This window comes from Chiloscyllium plagiosum, unplaced genomic scaffold (assembly GCF_037043375.1).
Source record: "Chiloscyllium plagiosum isolate Xiang-an unplaced genomic scaffold, Cpla_swu_hap1 HiC_scaffold_123, whole genome shotgun sequence".
In the NCBI taxonomy this organism is placed as follows: Eukaryota; Metazoa; Chordata; class Chondrichthyes; order Orectolobiformes; family Hemiscylliidae; genus Chiloscyllium; species Chiloscyllium plagiosum.
The window spans coordinates 17,130-35,036 of NW_028270262.1; the positions used below are offsets into that span (position 1 = coordinate 17,130).

The following is a 17,907-nucleotide window of genomic DNA, read 5'->3' on the forward strand; positions in this document are numbered from 1 at the left end:
CCCGTGCGGGCGGCACGGTGGCACAGCAGTTAGCACTGCTGCCTCACAGCGCCAGAGACCTGGGTTCATTTCCCACCTCAGGCGGCTGCCTGTGTGGAGTTTGCACGTTCTCCCTGTGTCTGCGTGGGTTTCCTCTGGGTGCTCCGGTTTCCTCCCACAGTCCAAATATGTGCAGGGTCAGGTGAATTGGCCATACTAAATTGCCCGTAGTGTTAGGTAAGGGGTAAATGTAGGGGTATGGGTGGGTTTCGCTTCGGCGGGTCGGTGTGGACTTGTTGGGCCGAAGGGCCTGTTTCCACATTGTAATGTAATCTAAATATAATCTATAATACCTTCCAACAGATTCCATGTGACATGATACGCTAACTGGCATATGTTTCCTGCTTTCTGTCTCCCTTTTTAATGCAGCTCCTCCACCTGTTATCTTCCAATACACAGGGCAGAACGATGGATCACCGGAAGAGCAACAGTTTCAAGAATTGGATAGTAAAGCTCTTCACTAATTGGTTAGTGGTTTCTCTATTCTCCATCAGAGTGAATGATTTATTTCGGGACTGAAATATTCTGACTGGTGTGTGGTCACATTAATGGAAGTAAGATCTTGATGTCCTGGCTGCTAGCCCTTCTCCACAGGACAGGTGATGGGAAACCTTCTCCAACAGATCGTCCTGAGTCGGACCTTCACCCTGGTCTTATCGCCCAACTCCTTCAGATTAGTACTTACTTTTACTTTCAAAAACATTGCTTTGGTGAAGAAACCAAACAAACATCACAGTTTGACTCAACCCTACCAAACAAATGAAAAACATTTCTTACGTTCAAAAGTCAATATTTACATAAAGATGACCTACCTGAATGATCCCATAAATGATCAGATCCCACCTTTAACTGTTGAAAAATTTCTCAAGCGGTGGACTTTCCTCACTGTGCCTTGGTGGCAGCTGACCCGAGCTTTATGCCTATATCCCACAGCACGTAGACCTGGACCATGCAATGTGCCAGTCTGTGACATTCGGTCAGGGCTCTGGAAATCCAACAAATTCCAGGCAAACGAAATAGCATATTTCACCGAGTTGATGTTCCTCCAGGTTAAGTAGATATTTGTCTCAGTGTGCACCCTGGGGAACAGCCCACATAGTAGAGAGACATAAAGATGTACACAAAGGAAACAGACGCTTTGGTACAACTCGTCCATGCCAGTCAGATATCCCAATCCAATGTAGTGCCATTTTCCAGCACTTGGCCCCATCCCTAAAAACACGTCCTATTTATATACCCATCAGATGCCTTTTAAATGTTGTAATTGTACCAGCCTCCACCACTTTGTCTGGAAGCTCATGCACCACACTTTACATAAAGAAAATGTCCCTTCAGACTCTTTTATATCTTTCTCCTCTCACCCTAAATCATGCCCTTTAGTTCTGGACTCCCCGACCCCAGGGAAAAACACGTCTATTTACGCTATCCATGACCCTCATGATTTTAGAAACCTCTACAAAGTCACATCTCAGCCTCTGACGCTGCAGTGAAAACAGCCCCAGCCTGTTCAACCTCTCCCTACAACTCGAATCCTTCAACACTTGTGAATCTTTTCCAAACCATGTCAAGTTTCATGACATCCTTCCGATAGGATGGAGACCAGAATTGCACACAATATTCCAAAGGTGTCGTCAACAACATCCTGTACAGCTGCAACATGACCTCCCAACTCCTGTACTCAATATTCTGACCAATAAAGGAAAGCATACCAACTGCCTTCTTCACTATTCTATCGATCTGCAACTCCACTTTCAACGAAGTATGAAACTACACTCCAAAGTCTCTTTGTTCAGCAACATTCCCTACGACCTTACCATTAAGTGTATAAGTCCTGCTAAGTTTTGCGTTCCCAAAATGCAGCAACTCACATTTATCTGAATTAAACTCCATCTGCCACTTTTCAGCCCATTGGCCCAATCTGGTCCAGATCCTGTTGTAATCTGAGGTAATCTTCTTCGCTGTCCACAAACCTCCAATTTTTGTGTCATCTGCAAACTGTACCTCTAATGTGTCATGCTATTGGTGTTGGGATAAACCTTAACAGAAGCACTGCATCTTTTTCAGACATCCTTTGCAAAAGCACATTCCAGAAAGAGATGTGTAAAGGAGGATTCAGTACCACCGCCCCCAGGACCTTCTCTCCTTTTAATCCAGTGCATAACCTCACACATTTGTTCCCCATTGCATTCCAGCCGCCAACTGAACCTTCAGAGAATCCTATACGAGGACTCACCCCACTGAGTATCTGTTACTGTCTTTCAGGTCTGGCAGCATCTGCCCAGACAGAGATAAAGCAGAGATAATGTTTCGAGTCCCGGGGGGCGGCCGTCCTTCGCGGCAATGTGTTTTGAAACTTTATGCGGGGACACAAAATTCCTCTATCACTTTCACCTCTCTGTGAGGAGATTTCATTCTGATCCATATTATTGTGTTTGTCCGCATCTGGAGTCGGCCGCTTTTGTGTTTTCTCCCCTGAAAGGTTTGTTTCTCTATAAAGAGTTTCCCTTGAAGCATCTGCTAACGGTCACTCGGCGCACGAGAGCGGCCGTTAACCGCCATCTCGCCATCTCGCGGGGCCTGAGGGGGCGGGGCCTGGAGCTAAAATGGCTGCGACGGCTGGTCCCAGCCAGAAAGGAGCAGAGTCGGAGGAAGAGAGGACTGTGTCGGTAAAGTGCCGTTCCTGAAGTTAATGATGGTGGTTATTGGGGGGGAGCGCGGAGAGATTCTTGAATTTGTTTCTCACTCCCTCACATTGTCCAGCACGAGGGCGATAATTATTGTCTCTCCCTCCTTCCCTCACACTGCCCAATAAGAGGGCGATAATTATTATCTCTCCTTCCTTCCCTCACACTGTCCAACACGAGGGCAATAATTATTATTTCTCACACCCTCACACTGTCCTAAATGATGGTGATAATTATTGCCTCTCACTCCCTCACACTGTCCAACATGAGGGCGATAATTAATGCTTCTCACTCCCTCACACTGTCCAACACTATGGCGATAATTATTGCCTCTCAAACACACCACCACACTGTTCAAAATGAGGGCAATAATTCTTGTCTCTCCCTCTCTCACACTGTCAAACACGGAAACGATAATTATTGTCTCTCGCTCCCTCACATGGTCCAGCACGAGGGCGATAATTATTGTCTCCCTCCTTCGCACTATCCAACACGAGGGCGGTAATTATTGCCTCTCCCTCCCTCACACTGTCGAACACGACGGCGATAATTATTATCTCTCCCTCCCTCACACTGTAAAACATGAGGGCGATAATTATTGTTTCTCCCTCTCTCACACCGTCCAACATGAGGGCAATAATTATTGTTTCTCCCTCCCTCACACTGTTCAACAAGAGGGTTTTAATTATTGTCTCTCCCTCCCTCACACTGTCCAACATGAGGGCGACAATTATCGCCTCTCCCTCCCTCTCTCACTCCGTCCAACACGAGGGCGATAATCATTGTCTCTCCCTCCCTCACACTGTCCAACACGAGGGCGATAATAAGTGTCTCTCCCTCCCTCACACTGTCTATCGCGAGGGCGATAATTATTATCTCTCGCTCAGTCACACTGTCCAACCCCAAGGCGATAATTGTTGTCTCTCGCTCCCTCACACTGTCCAACACGAGGGCGACAATTATTGCTTCTCCCTCCCTCATACTGTCCAACACGCGGGTAATAATTATTCTCTGTTGTTGCGATGTCTTTGATCCGGGAACTTCACTGTTCCGCAGGTTAGAAATCTCTACTGTCCAGGAATGGTAACTGCAGCCACCTTGCAGAAATGCTCAGAATCTGTCAAGGTCAATAAACCAGCTCATGTGAGGAAATAGATTCCGTCTGTACACTGACAACTCAGTTTGTAATAGGTTCAGATTGAGAAATAAAACAGGCTGTACATTATAAAGAATGTTGTTTGGATATTTGTGAACTTGTCCAGTTCGATTTTATTCAAAATTGAGCACAATTTTGCAAAATAATTGAGCATTAGTCTGAAAGATTTGAAATAGAGAAAATGTTAATTTCATGATAAAATGTAAAACTCAGCACCACTGATTGTTTGAGGCTGGATCTGACACATTAATCCTCTTTCCCCATCTGTGCAGTCACTGTTGGAAGTCTTCAGTGTTTCCAGTAGCTTCTGTCATTAATTCAAGTTTCCAAAGGGAGCAGTATCTCATTTGTCGTGCTCCAGAAATCCCTGTGCTGCCATCAACATGTAAATAAGGAATGGGAAGCAGCGTAGAGCAAATCTTCGAAGATGGAGAGTGTGGCACTGGAAAAGCACAGCGGGTCAGGCAGCATCCGAGGAGCAGAACAGTCAAAGTTTCAAGCATAAGCCTTTCTTTACGAATTATGCTTGAAATGTTGTTTCTCCTGCTTCTCGATCTACTGTGAATTTCCAGCACCATACTCTCTCGATTCTGATCCCCAACACCTGCAGTCCTCACTTTCTCCAAACCTATCTAGTCAGGTCCACGCCTACTAACAACCCACCCTCGCCTCCTGGCACCTTCCTCTGCCGAGGCAGAAATTGCAAAATCTGCGCCCATAACTCCTCCCTCACCTCTCCCTTCACCTCTCTCCAAGGCCCCAAAGGAGCCTTCCACATCGATCAAAATTTCACCTGCAGTTCCACACATCATTTACTGCATCCGTTGCTCCCGATGTGGTCTCCTCTACAATGGGGAGACAAGATGCCTACTTGCAGAATGCTTCAGAGAGCATCTCCAGGACACCCGCACCAACCAATCCCATTCCTTGTGGCTGAATGCTTCAACTCCCCCTCCCACTGTGCCAAGGACATGCAGGTCCTGGGCCTCCTCCATCATGTTCCAACTTGGGACCCTCCAACCCAATCGCATCAAGTTGTACTTCACCATTTTCCACATTTCCCCTCCTCCCAACTTCCCCCGGTTCCAACCTTTTACCTCAGCACTGCCATCATGACCGATCTATCTTCCTTCCCACTGATCCACTTCACCATGCCCTCTGTCGTTTTACCATTACCCCCACCTCCCTCCACCTCTCACATTCCCAGCTAACTTCCCAACCAGCCCCACCCCACCTCCCATTTATCTCTGTACACTGAAGGCTCCCAGCCTCATTCCTGATGAAGGGCTTTTGTCCGAAATGTCGATTTTCCTGCTCCTCGGATACTGCCTGACCTGTGCTTCTCCAGCACCATATTTTTGACTCTGAAGCTTCCGAGATACCGAACAGTGTTGCCTGGTTCCACATTGTAATTTCACAGAAATCATCATCAGAAAGATCGAGCAGCAATCTGATGGATCTATTAGATACATTTATGCATTTCTAGACAAAAATCACCAATAAATCTTATCTTGAGATTTTTCCTTTGAAATTGCTTTAAAGTTGCGACCTTGCAATGGCTCGAAATCAAATTCGGGTCAACTGCTTGGAAGGCAGCTATGCGCACCACTATAACACCATCATGACAGCGAACTTGTCAGTATTCCCAAACACATTTAACTAAACCGTGATCATCATCAAGAGAATGGGGCTGAAATAAAAACAGAATTGACTGGTAAAGCTCAGCATTACCAGCAGCATCTTTGAAGTGAAATCAGAGTGAAACCGTTCAGTCACCGAACCAGAAACGTTAACTCTGATTTCATTTCTCAGAAGCTGTCAGTGCTGCTGAGCCTTTCCAGCAACTCCTGAGATTGTGTCGTTGTGTTTTACATTCCTGGACCCCGGGAATAATTTCTCAGCATCTACTCTATCAAGCCTCTGTCCTTCAGAATCTGATACATTCTAATGAAATTGCCTTTCTATTTTCTAGTATATAGACTCCATTTATTCTGGTACTCAGCGCAGGAACACATCGAGTACTCAATAGTGAAGATTATTTTTTATGATCCATTAATGTATTTGGGTAACCGCTGGCTGGGACACCAGCTATTGCTCAAAGATAATTGCTGTGGGAAAGATGAGGATGGGTTATTGCTGCAATCATTTGGTGCAGGTTAACGCACCAAAGGAGGGAGTTCCAGGATTTTCAACCAATGGCACTTGTAGACTCGAGACTTTTTCTAAGCCGGGGAGAGTGGCTTGATGTGGAATTGTCAACTGATGGTGTTCCTATGTATCTGATGTGCCTGGCATTCTAGTCTATAGTGTCGTGAGTCGAGAAGCTTGTTGACGTGCATCTGCGTGTTTTGTGTGTGTGCCCACTTCTGCCTGGAATGGGACATAGTTTGTCCTGGAGTGAAGTTTGAATTAACTATTTGATGCATTGCTTTTTAATTGATGTCTCTGACTCTCCCTGTCTGTTTGTCCCTCTTGTGTTTAAAGTGATAAAATGCCACCATCTACTGGCCTCACCAGCCACTACACAAGCTGAAGATTTTTGTTTCTGGGACAATTAATTCTGTTATTTCTGACAGTCTCACAATGACCTGAGTGACGCAAAATCGCAAGAGGCTGCGCAGTGATGTCACCCCAAGATGGCCGCCCCCATGGAGAAGGACTGACAAGGAGGCGGGGGAGGAGGCAAGAGGAGACCAAGACAGGGCTATGAAGCAATACAAATCCGCTCCCCCTGTGGGTAAGGAGGAGGAATCAACCGCCATTTTCTCAAGGAATAAAACTTTCATTTCATAGAAATGTACACTGCGTTCTCTATCTTCCTTTCACCATCCTGTGAGAAGGCAGCACCTGCCCCCTGAAATAACAACATGAATTATTTCAATGATATAACACAGAACATGTGTCACTGTTAGGAGCCTCAGAAGTATGAACACTTTCAACATTGCTGTCCATATTGTTCACAGTTGTGCAGGCTCGGTGGGTTAGACATGGGAAATGCAGGGTTATAGGGATAGTGTGGGGAGGGGATAGGTCTGGTGGAATGCTGTTTGATGGGTTGGTGCGGATTTGATATGCCAAATGGCACCCATGTGTCGTGACAGGATTGTGTAATTCTCAATCAAAACATGCAGTGCTAGAAAAGCACAGCCAGTCAGCCAGCATCCGAGAAGCAGGAGGGTTGACATTTCAAGCATAAGTCCTTCATCAGGAATTACTCCACTCTCCCCGTTGTATGATTCTTAGTTAGTTGGATGGCTGCTTTGTGATATAGAGTGATGCTCACAGCAGAGGTCAGTGCAGTCTCTCCTGGGTCAGTGACAAAGACACAGCGGGGTCAGTGTGGTCTCCCCAGTTCAGTGACAGAGACACCATGTGGTCAGTGTGCACTACCCTGGGTCAATGACAGAGACACAGTGGAGTCAGTGTAGTCTCCCAGGTTCAGGAACAGAAACACAGTGGGTTCAGTGTCACCTCCGCTTGGTCAGTGACTGAGACACGTTGGATCAGTGTGGACTCCCTTGGGTCAGTGACAGAGACACAGTGTGGTCACCCCTGGGTCAGTGATAGAGCAACAGTGGGGTCAGTGTGGTCTCCCCTTGGACAGTGACAGAGAAACAGTGGGGTCAGTGTGGTCTCACCTGAGTCAGTGACAGAGACACAGTGGGGTCTCCCCTGGGTCAGAAGCAGAGACACAGTGGGATAAGTGGGCTCTCGTACGGATCAGTGACAGAGACACAGTGGGCTCAGTGTGGTTTCACCTTGGTCAATGACAGAGGCACAGTGGGGTCGGCCTGCTGTCTTAACCCCTTCCACGTGTGGACAGGGATGCGTTTCCTCATGGATTCAGACATGCTGCCAAGCAGAGTTAGATTAGATTACTTACAGTGTGGAAACAGGCCCTTTGGCCCAACAAGTCCACACCGACCCGCCGAAGCGCAACCCACCCATACCCCTACCTTTACCCCTTTAACCTAACACTACGGGCAATTTAGCATGGCCAATTCACCTGACCCGCACATCTTTTGGACTGTGGGAGGAAACCGGAGCACCCGGAGGAAACCCACGCAGACACGGGGAGAATGTGCAAACTCCACACAGTCAGTCGCCTGAGTCGGGAATTGAACCCGGGTCTACAGGCGCTGTGAGGCAGCAGTGCTAACCACTGGGCCACCGTGCCGCCCACAAACCACGAGCGAGTCATGGCTGGTCAAGTCCCATCGAGACAAATGCAACATACTGGTTCACTGATTCTGGGAGTTTTATTCTTCTGAATGAATTCTCCAGTGTTAGTGATTTGTCCTAATCCTCCAATATGTTACTGTCTGTGCTGTCCGTGATGTCGTTTGTGAGTGGATGGGAAGCTGTGCTGTTTGGGCACTTCACCTCACACAGTCCTGCATTAAACAAATCTCAGATCTTTCATAATGTCAGTCTGTGGGAAGAGTTTGCTGGCCCTATTTCAGATATAACTGTATAATTGAAAGCCACGGGTGAGGTGCTGAAATACTGGATGGTGCCTGGTGTTGCCTTTATTGAATAAAGGTAGTAAGGAAAAGCCAGGGATCTACAGATCCGTGAGCATATTATCAGTGGTGGGTAGAATTTGACAAAATCAAAATGATGGATAAAAAGACAAAGAAAGGGGAGAGACGGTTAACACACAGAGCTTCCAGAGAGGCCTGCACATGGATGACTTGGAAAGGTTGTTTTAATCCAGAGATAAAATGCCGATTGTTGGATTATTTGAGGAGGAGTCTTTTTTTTTTATTTGTTCAGTTCAGTGTTTGATGTTTTAAGTCTAATATTTTCTCTACATGGTTCATATTAATCTGTGATTACATTTTATATATAAGGTACTGTTGAGAGCTGCTTTATTCGTATTAATGGTACTGATTAGGTTCCCTACAGCCCAACAAGTCCACACCGACCCTCTGAAGAGTAACCCACCCAGACCCATTTTCCTCTGACTAATGCACCGAACACGATGGCCAATCCACCTGACCTGCACATCTTTGGATTGTGGGAGGAAATCGGAGCCACTGGCGGAAACCCACGTAGACACGGGGAGAATATGCAAATTCCACATAAACAGTTGCCAGAGGCTGGAATCGAACCTGGGATCTTGCGCTGTGAGGCATCAGTGCTAACCACTGAGCCACCGTGCCGCCACCCTGAGGGCATACAGGAGACACTGAGTGTGATGACAAGTATATTTAGAGAACTGATTACACAGCAGGGTCAGTACGATAGATGATTGACTGTCAGGAAAGATAAGAGGGTAGACCAGAAGTCTCCTATTCCTCTTTTAAAGAGATATTCAATTTTGTGTACTGTTGAAAGCGAAAGTCCCTCAGAGGAAAACAGAAGTACTAGTCAGATCTTGGCACTAAGAATTAATCTTATGTTAAATGGGTTTGTGAAGATGTAAAGAACCATTGTTACAGGGGGCCGTCCTGTCAGGGGCACAGAGAAGAGATTTAGCAGCAGTAGGTGTGAACCCAGTATGGTGCCAGAGTGAAGGACATCTCAAAAAATGTGAAGCATATTGTGAAAGCGGAGAGTGAGAAGCCGGAAGTTGTTGTATACATTGGGAGGGAATGACATCATCAAAACAAGGGTTAGGGCTTTGTGGAGTGAGTCGAAGAGCTTGGGTAGAATTTTAAAGAAACAGAACATCACAAGTAGTAATCTCTGGTTTACTTCCGGTCCCAATTTCAAATGAGGGAAGAACAGGGCAGACAAATCAATGGCTGAAGAGGTGGTGAAATGTGCAGGGACTCATTTTTGAGGATCATTGGGATGTCTTCTGGGACAGAAATGGCCTGTTCAAAAAGGGAGGGTTTCACCTGAACAGGGAAGGGACCTATATCCTGGTGGGTTCTGTTTCGAGAGGCTATGAACCCTTTGTGTTGGGGAAGGGGCAGGTGGGGATTTCCTATGTAACATTGAAAACAGACAGAAAGATGTGAATGGTACTGAATCGGAAAAGAACAAGATAATTTAGAAAAGATAGACAATAGCAATTCAGAGCCCAAAGTATTTCTGAAGAATTAAGCTGCATTTATTTCTATCCAAATAAGGCTGATGAACTCAGGGTATATGTAGCAACATAGAACTCGTCTGTTTGAGTGATTACAGAAACGTGGCTGAGGCAAGGACAAGACAAGCTGCTCAATGTTCTGGGTTTCAGATGTTATAGAAATGATAGAAATAGAGGCAAGGCAGGAGGAGGGACAGCATTTTTGATTGAGGAAGGGAGGAGGAGGATCAATATACAGAGTAACAGGTACCACGGAGTGAGTTCCAGATTAGAGTATAGTCGAAGGGTATGGTATGGTTCACATCGGATTAAACAACACTAGGGAGTGAACTGCAGATTGGAATCTAATGGACGGGTTTAGGTTGTTTAGATATGCAATCACAGATACTCAATTGCTACTGTACTTAATGCAGATATAACTGAGGGACCATTTAGTGAAAATCTATGGTTTGACGTGGGAAATAAAAAAGGGATGTTCACCTTGATGGGATTGGACCACAGGCCCCCCAGTAGTCAGAAGGAAATGGAGAAGAAAACATGTTGAGATCTCAAATATATGTAAGAATAATAATGTTGTAATAGCAGGTGAGTTTAATTTTCCTAATCCGGCACCAACCTGAAAAACGTGGTAAGAAGTGTTCGGACCATGTTGTTCCTGTCAGAGTGAAAGGCAAGGCTGGTAAGATTATGGAACAATTAGTGAATAAATGTATTGAAGTTGTAGTCAAGAATAACAAATAATCATATGTTGGATACAGACAATTGGGATCAACTGAATCTCTTGAAGGCTATAAAGTGTATTGGAGCATTGTGAGGAAAGAAATTAGTTGAAACTTTATTGCTGGAACAGCACAGCAGGTCAGGCAGCATCCAGGGAACAGGAGATTCGACGTTTCGGGCACAGGCCCTTCCTCAGGAATTAGGAAGGGCCTGTGGAATTAGGAAGGGAAAGAGAGATGTGAGATATCTCTGGCAGATAATGTTCATGATAATCCAAAAAGATTCTACAACGACATTAAGAGCCAGACAGCAACTCCAGAGAGCAAGACCTCTTAAAGATTAACAAGGTTATCTTTGTGTTGAAACTCAGGAGGTGAATATTTTGCATTAGTTGTGATAGAGGCCCGAAGTGAAATAAATATTGATGTTTTGAAAACAGGTTTAACATGACAGAAGAGAAAGTGCTGGAGGTCTTAGAAGACATACAGATAGATAAATCTCGAGGACTAATCAAGTGTATCCATGACATGGTGGGGCATTGGGGAGGAAGTTGTGGGGCAGAATTATTTGTATCATCCAGATACACGTTTGAAATACCAGAGGACTGCAGGATGGCTAATGTTGTGCCATTGTTTAAGAAGGGATGTAAGGAGAAGCCAGGAAATTATAGGCTTGTGAGTCTGACTTTGGGGGTGATTCTGAAAGTTGGGATTTATATGCATTTTGAGTGGTAAGGATTGAACAGGGATAGGCAGCATGGTTTTGTGTGAGGAAAATCATGTCTCACAAAATTTGATTAAGTTCTTTAAGAAGTGACCAAAATAGTTGATGTGGACAGAGTGGTAGACATTGTTTACTTGAGCAACAGCAAAGCCTTTGACAAGGCTCTGTATCGTGACCAGTTAGTAAAATTCGATCACATGGGATTCAGGATGAGCTTGCTAATTGGATCCAAATTTGGCTTCATGACAGGGAACAGACAGTCACTGATAGCAGAGGTATATTTTTTGGACAAGAGGTCTGTGACCAGCGGTGTTCCATCAGGATCGGTACAAGATCCACTTTTGTTTGTCATTTATATAAATGATTGTGATGACAATATAGAAAGCATGGTTAGTTAGTTTGCGGAAGGCACCAAAATGGCTGGTGAAGTGGTCAGTGAAGAATGCTACTAAAGATTGCAAAGAGATCTTGATCATTTGCTTCAATGGACTGAGGAGTATCAGATGGAGTTTAATTTGAAAACGTGTGAGGGATTGCATTTTAGTAAAACACACAAGGACAGGAATTAGTGGCAGTGTTGTACAGCAGAGAAGCCTCGGGGTTCAGGTACATAATTCTTTGAAATTTGCGTTAGAGAGTAGGCAGGGTGGTTAAGAAGGCTTTTAGCATTCTTCCCTTCATTGCTCAGACCATTGAGTATAGCAGTTGGGATGTGAACCTTGACGTTTTACAGAGTGTTGGGGAAGCCTCTGCTGGATTAATGTGGGCAATTCTGGTGACCTGTTAAGGAAAGATCAAACTGGAGGGGGTCCAACAAAGATTTATCAAGAAGTCGCCGGGAATGGAGGGTTTGAGATCTAAAAATAGACAAGAAAGGTTAGACTGTTTCTCACTGGAACATTGGAGGTGGAGGGATGACCTTATTGAGGTTTATACAATCGTAAGGTGTATAGATAAGGGAAATGATGAGGGTCTTTTCCCTATCAAAAGTAGGGGCATACTTTAAAATGAGAAGAGAAAGATTTAAGAAGGATATAAGGGGCAACTCTTTTTTTGCACAGATAGTGGTTTGCGTGCTGGAATGAACTGCCAGAGAAAGTGATGTATGCAGGTACAGTTCTAACGTTTAAAAGGCAGAGAGTCATAGAGATGAACAGCAAGAGAAAACCCCTTCCGTCCAACTCGTTCAAGCCAACCAGATATTCTAACTAAATCTTGTCCCATTTGCCAGCACTTGGCCCATATCCCTCTAAGCCCTTTCAGTTCATTTACCCATAAAGATGCCTTTTAAATGTTGTCAGGAGTGTGGTACTGGAAAAGCACAGCAGGTCATGCAGCATCTGAGGAGCAGGAGAATCGACGTTTCGGTCATAAGACTTCATCAGGAATGATCTGCTGTACTTTTCCAGAACCACACTCTCGACACTGATCTCCATCATCTGCAGTCGTCAGTTTCTCCTTGTCTTTTAAATGCAGTAATTTTGCCAGCCTCCACCGCTTCCTCAGGCAGCTCATTCTATATTCACACCATTCTCTGCATGAAAACGTTGCCCTTTTGGTCCCTTTTAAATCTTTCCCTTCTCACCTCTTGTTTGAACCTATCCATGCCACATGATTTTATAAATCTCTATAAGGTCTCTCCTCGGCCTCCAATGTTCCAGGGAAAACAGCCCCAGACTATTCAGCCTCAATGTCTTCAACACTGGCAATATCCTTGTAGGACTTTTTTGAACCCTTTCAGTTTTCATAACATCCTTTCGATAAGAAGGAGACCAGAACTGAATGCAGCATTCCAAAACTGGCCGAACCAATGTCCTGTACAGCTGCAACATGACCTTGCAACTCTTATACTCAATGCTCTGACCAACAAAGGAAAGCATACCAAATGCATTCTTCACGATCCTATCTACCTGTGACTCTATTTTCAAGGAACTGTCAACCTGAAATCAAAGGTGTCTTTGATCAGCAACACTCCCAGGACCTCGCCATTAAGATTTGCCTTCTCAAAATGTGCATTTGGATAAGTTAATGAATACGAAATGTTTGGAAGGATACGGACCAAGCACAGGTAGGTGGAACTTCTTAGTCTTGGAATATGGTTAGTGTGGACAGATTGGCCTGTAGGGTCGGTTTATGTGCTGAATAAATCTCTGACATTACAGCAGGCAGTCAAAGGACAGTTTTGTCTCTACATATGCTCCTTTTGTCACCCACCCCAGGGGCAGGGACATGGCATGGAGAGTATTGTGGATGGATGGAGACACAGAGTGTCTCTGATATACAGTGGATGTGTAATGTAGGAAGTACAGAATGGGCAGTTCAAGGGTGAAGAAAGACCCAAGGGGAGGGCAATTGGACAGGGACAATGGACGGGGGGTGCTAAGTTTGTGGGACTGCAAAATTTGCCGAAGTGGTGTGCGCAAAATTGGTGTTGGAGGGCTGCAGTTTCAGGATTGAAAGACAAAAATAGGGAAGGAAAGAAAGAGAGAAAGTGAAACAAGAAGAAAGAAAGGAAGATAGTGGGAAAAATATCCACAAGTCGAAAGACGAAGTAGGAGAGAAAAAGGCAAAAAGAAAGAGTATCAGTAAAAAGAGAGAGATAGTGTGAGAAAGAAAAAAGATTGAGAGAGAAGTGGAATGTATGAGAGGTAGACAGAAAAGAGGATCACTCAGAGATAAACAGGAGTTAAGGAAAGACATGATGAGATTAAAGTGGTGATACTTTCTATTCTGGTTGGTCCCAGCTCACTCGAGGGTCTCTCACACTCCCTCTTTCCCATTGTGGACATACCCTGCTCCAGGGGCCTCCTTTAGGAGGAGATGGTTCAGGGAGGGAATGGGGAGTATTAAAGGATCAAACTGGGATTGACATTAAAACACACCCCACACCCTCACACAGATACAGACAGAAACACACAGATACTCACTCCCTGCTCAGTGCACATGGTGAAAGGGACAGTGGTTGCCAGAACCTATTTGAAATACCCCCAGGTCTGTCACTCATAGACGCCCATTCCACCCAAGACCCAGATCATCCAGTCAGCTCCCAGCTCCCTCTTCCTGTGGGTCGACTTCCCCAGAGATGGATCACAGCCAGAGTCATTTTTAGTGGGATTAGAAGGATTAGAAGGAGGGAAGGATGGGTTGTGAGAAAATATTGTCTTGGAATGAAAGCTGTTTGGATTCTCATCTTGATCAAATTTCTCTTTTCGATTTCCGGTTGATCAATGTTAAAATCATAACTTGCCATTGCCGGGAATCAAACCCCGTTCATCTGCTTGGAAGGCAATTATACTCACCACGACAGTACCATCACTGTCCACTTTAACTCAACATAATCCCCAAAGACATTTTATAAAGACATTTGTCATGACAAATTAAACAGAGCTGATGTTCACCCACCGAACGTGATGTTAGGTCAGGTGACAGTAACTGATATAAAGAGGCAGATTTGAAGGAGCATCTTAAATCGAAAGGGGAGCTGGGTCATAGGAAGGTGCAGAGGTAGAGAGAGTCCAGGAGTCCGTCTGGTTGGCCTTGGATTCCCCACTAACCCATCAGCTGGTTCATGGAAAGGCAGGATTAAAGAAACAGAATGATACCAGGGATTGAATGGAAATGAAGTAAATTACTGTTGAAAATAAACTTACAATCAAAGGGCACAGAATGTTTTTACAAGACATTATTTTCTCCTTATAACACTCTTTATTTTTTCCTCCCTTTGTCACGATGTGTGGATCAGTTAATTCAGTGAGGAAGAATGGAGAGGACTCTGTCGCTGCGTCTTACACTCTGGGCCGATAGTGAACAATGATCCTTTCCTCCAGCTCATTGATTTATGTGTCCGTGTCACCTACTGAGAACGGATTGCTTTGAATGATTGTATCTTTGGTGCATGTCTAACTCCTCTTTCAGTTTTGCTTTTGTTGTCCAGCTTTCTACTGACTGTTGCTCCTTGCTGACAGTACTTTACACTGATTTTGTTCCTGCAGTCGCTTTTGTTTTGTCCCTCAGATTGAGTCATCCTTGCCCATTAGAAAATGAGTGTTGTCCCGTTGGTGTTCCTCCTTCTCCTTCTGAACATGCCTCACGTGGACTCGTCATTCCATTATCTGCTGTGTCTACTGTTGTCTGTCAGTGACTTGGATTTATTCACCAATTGAATTATTTTTATAACTGGATATTTTGCTGCATACTTTAACTGGTCTCTGAATTTTTTCTGCGTCACCACATAAATAAGCGCATTTGTGCAGCAACTGAGGTTCCGCAGCATATATCCGACTTCTTCAAAGAGATAATAATTAGCGTAATTCAAGGAATCACCAGCTCGAAAGAACCTTAAAACACACAGAATCCACAGAAGTATGAAGCTGGTGGTAATGGCAAACAGTAAAATCACAGAATCTTTTCTGCTCTCTATCTCTGGATCATTCTCTGTTTTTCTCTGACCCCTCAGTCCCTTACGCATCTTAACAGCCTCGAAGATGTGTCTGGCAGTCAGAATGTTGAGAAAGAAAATAAAAGTGAATGGTAACATTGGTGTTAAAAAATATTCAAAGTATTTAAAACTTTCCCACCGGTCATTATAATAACTGGGCCTTGTTTTACAGTGCCATGGAACATTGTTGATAATCTTTTGAGGTATATATCGAAAGTAGTTGGGAATGTTCTTTAAAGAAAAGAAAATGCAGATTGTTGCTACAACCCGCTTTGCAGTTTTCTCTGTACAATACTTAGCTTTCATCTGATGAAAACAAATCGCAACAAATCGGTCAAAAGAGAAAGCAACAGTGAACCAGACAGAGCAATCAATGAGCAAGAGGTGAAGCACATAGATAACAGTACAAACAGGAGTGATGTCCAGGAAACACAGTGGATAATAATAGTAAGGGAATCGGCGAAAGATGAAATAAACAATAGTGAACAGTAGATCAGACGCTGCCATGGCCACCAGATAGTGAGTGATGCATGTAGAAAGACCACACTTCTGCCGAGCTAAGATTACAATCACCACTAGATTAACTGCAAGAGAGAGAGAGAGAAAGACTTGAAGTTACTGATCAAACATTCTCCGTGCCTGAGCTTAGACTGAAAATAATAGCACAAAGATAAATGTTGCTCCATGTCATATGAAGTTTAAAGAATCTGAACCATAGCAGCAAGCTCTCTCAAAATGAATCATTTGCAATTTAAAAAGAAGGGGAAGAATGAGAACAGCAAATTGTGCACACAAAGCACAGCCATGTGCTGAATGATTTTTTTTTGTTGGAGTTGGCAGTGGTTGATTTCACCTGGTTTATAGGTTACTCAGACTGGCTGGAGATTCCCCTGAGATCACAACATCCACATCAGGACACCTCAAATCAATAAAACAATGAATGGGATGCACCTAACATGGACATTGATTGCAAAATTTCTGTCTTTGGTTTTGGAGCCTCCATGGCTCAGAGTGTCCCCTGAAGTGTATACCCACACTATATGAATGACATTAAATCACTCCACACTGTCCAGGAATGACTGTTGCTGAACAATTGATAGGGAATTGAGTCCCTCCCTCATGGACAGGATTGAGCATCCTGACAATCTGTACCACAGAAGTATCCAGCAATGAATCGAACCACCATATCACAAGCTGCATACCCACTGAAACCATGAGCACTGCAACATTTGACAGGGACTCTCCCACATGGCTGTACACTGTATACTACAGCTCCCACTCAAATATAACCTGAATTCATGCTGCATTGTTCATAGCAACTTTCTGGTTTAGAAATCACACATTTTATCAGAGTTTAAGCAAACCTTCCTGCCTCGTGTCCAGGCTCATGTTCCCAAACACCTCTCCTTGTGAATAGAGATCCCCCTCTCAGATTCAGAGAACACACTGGGGCTCGGAATCTTCACCACCTAACCAGCATTCTCCATGGCAATCATCAGAGTCTGTTTCTATGATAACATCGTAGAAACCCTATCGTGCGGAAAGAGGTCATTTGGCCCATCGAATCTGCAGCACACTTCTGAAGAGTATTCTAACCAGACCTCACCCAATGCATGTGGTTTTATCATGATTAACTCACCTAACCAGATATCCTGGGCGCTATAGGGCAATTTAGCTTAGCCAACCCATCTAACATGCTCACCTTTGGATTGTGTGGGGAAACCAGAGCACCCAGAGGCAGCTCATGCAGACATGGGGAGAATGTGCAAGCTCCACACAGACAATCACTCAAGGGTGGAATCAAACCCAGGTCCTTGGCACTGTGAGGCCGCAATGCGAACTACTGTGCCAATGTTAAATCTTTGTGGATTCACACCATTACTAAAGATGTTGGAGGATAATGTCCTAATGGGACTATATCGAGACTGTTAATTAATAGACTTAGCTAATGATCTGCGGAGCTGGGTTCAACATTCCCCATAGCAGATGGTGGAATTTTAATGAGTCTAATGATGACAATGAAATAATTGACAGTTGTCAGGAAGAAAAACCATCTCGTTCACTAATGTCCTTCAGAGAAGACAATCTGTCATCCTTACCTCGTCTC

General features: G+C 44.5%; 1 pseudogene; it reads left to right on the forward strand.

Annotated features, from left to right (window-relative positions):
* The first annotated feature begins 408 nt into the window (after nucleotides 1-408).
* Nucleotides 409-17,907, forward strand: part of LOC148134007 (uncharacterized) — a 35,574-nt pseudogene continuing 18,075 nt past the window's right edge.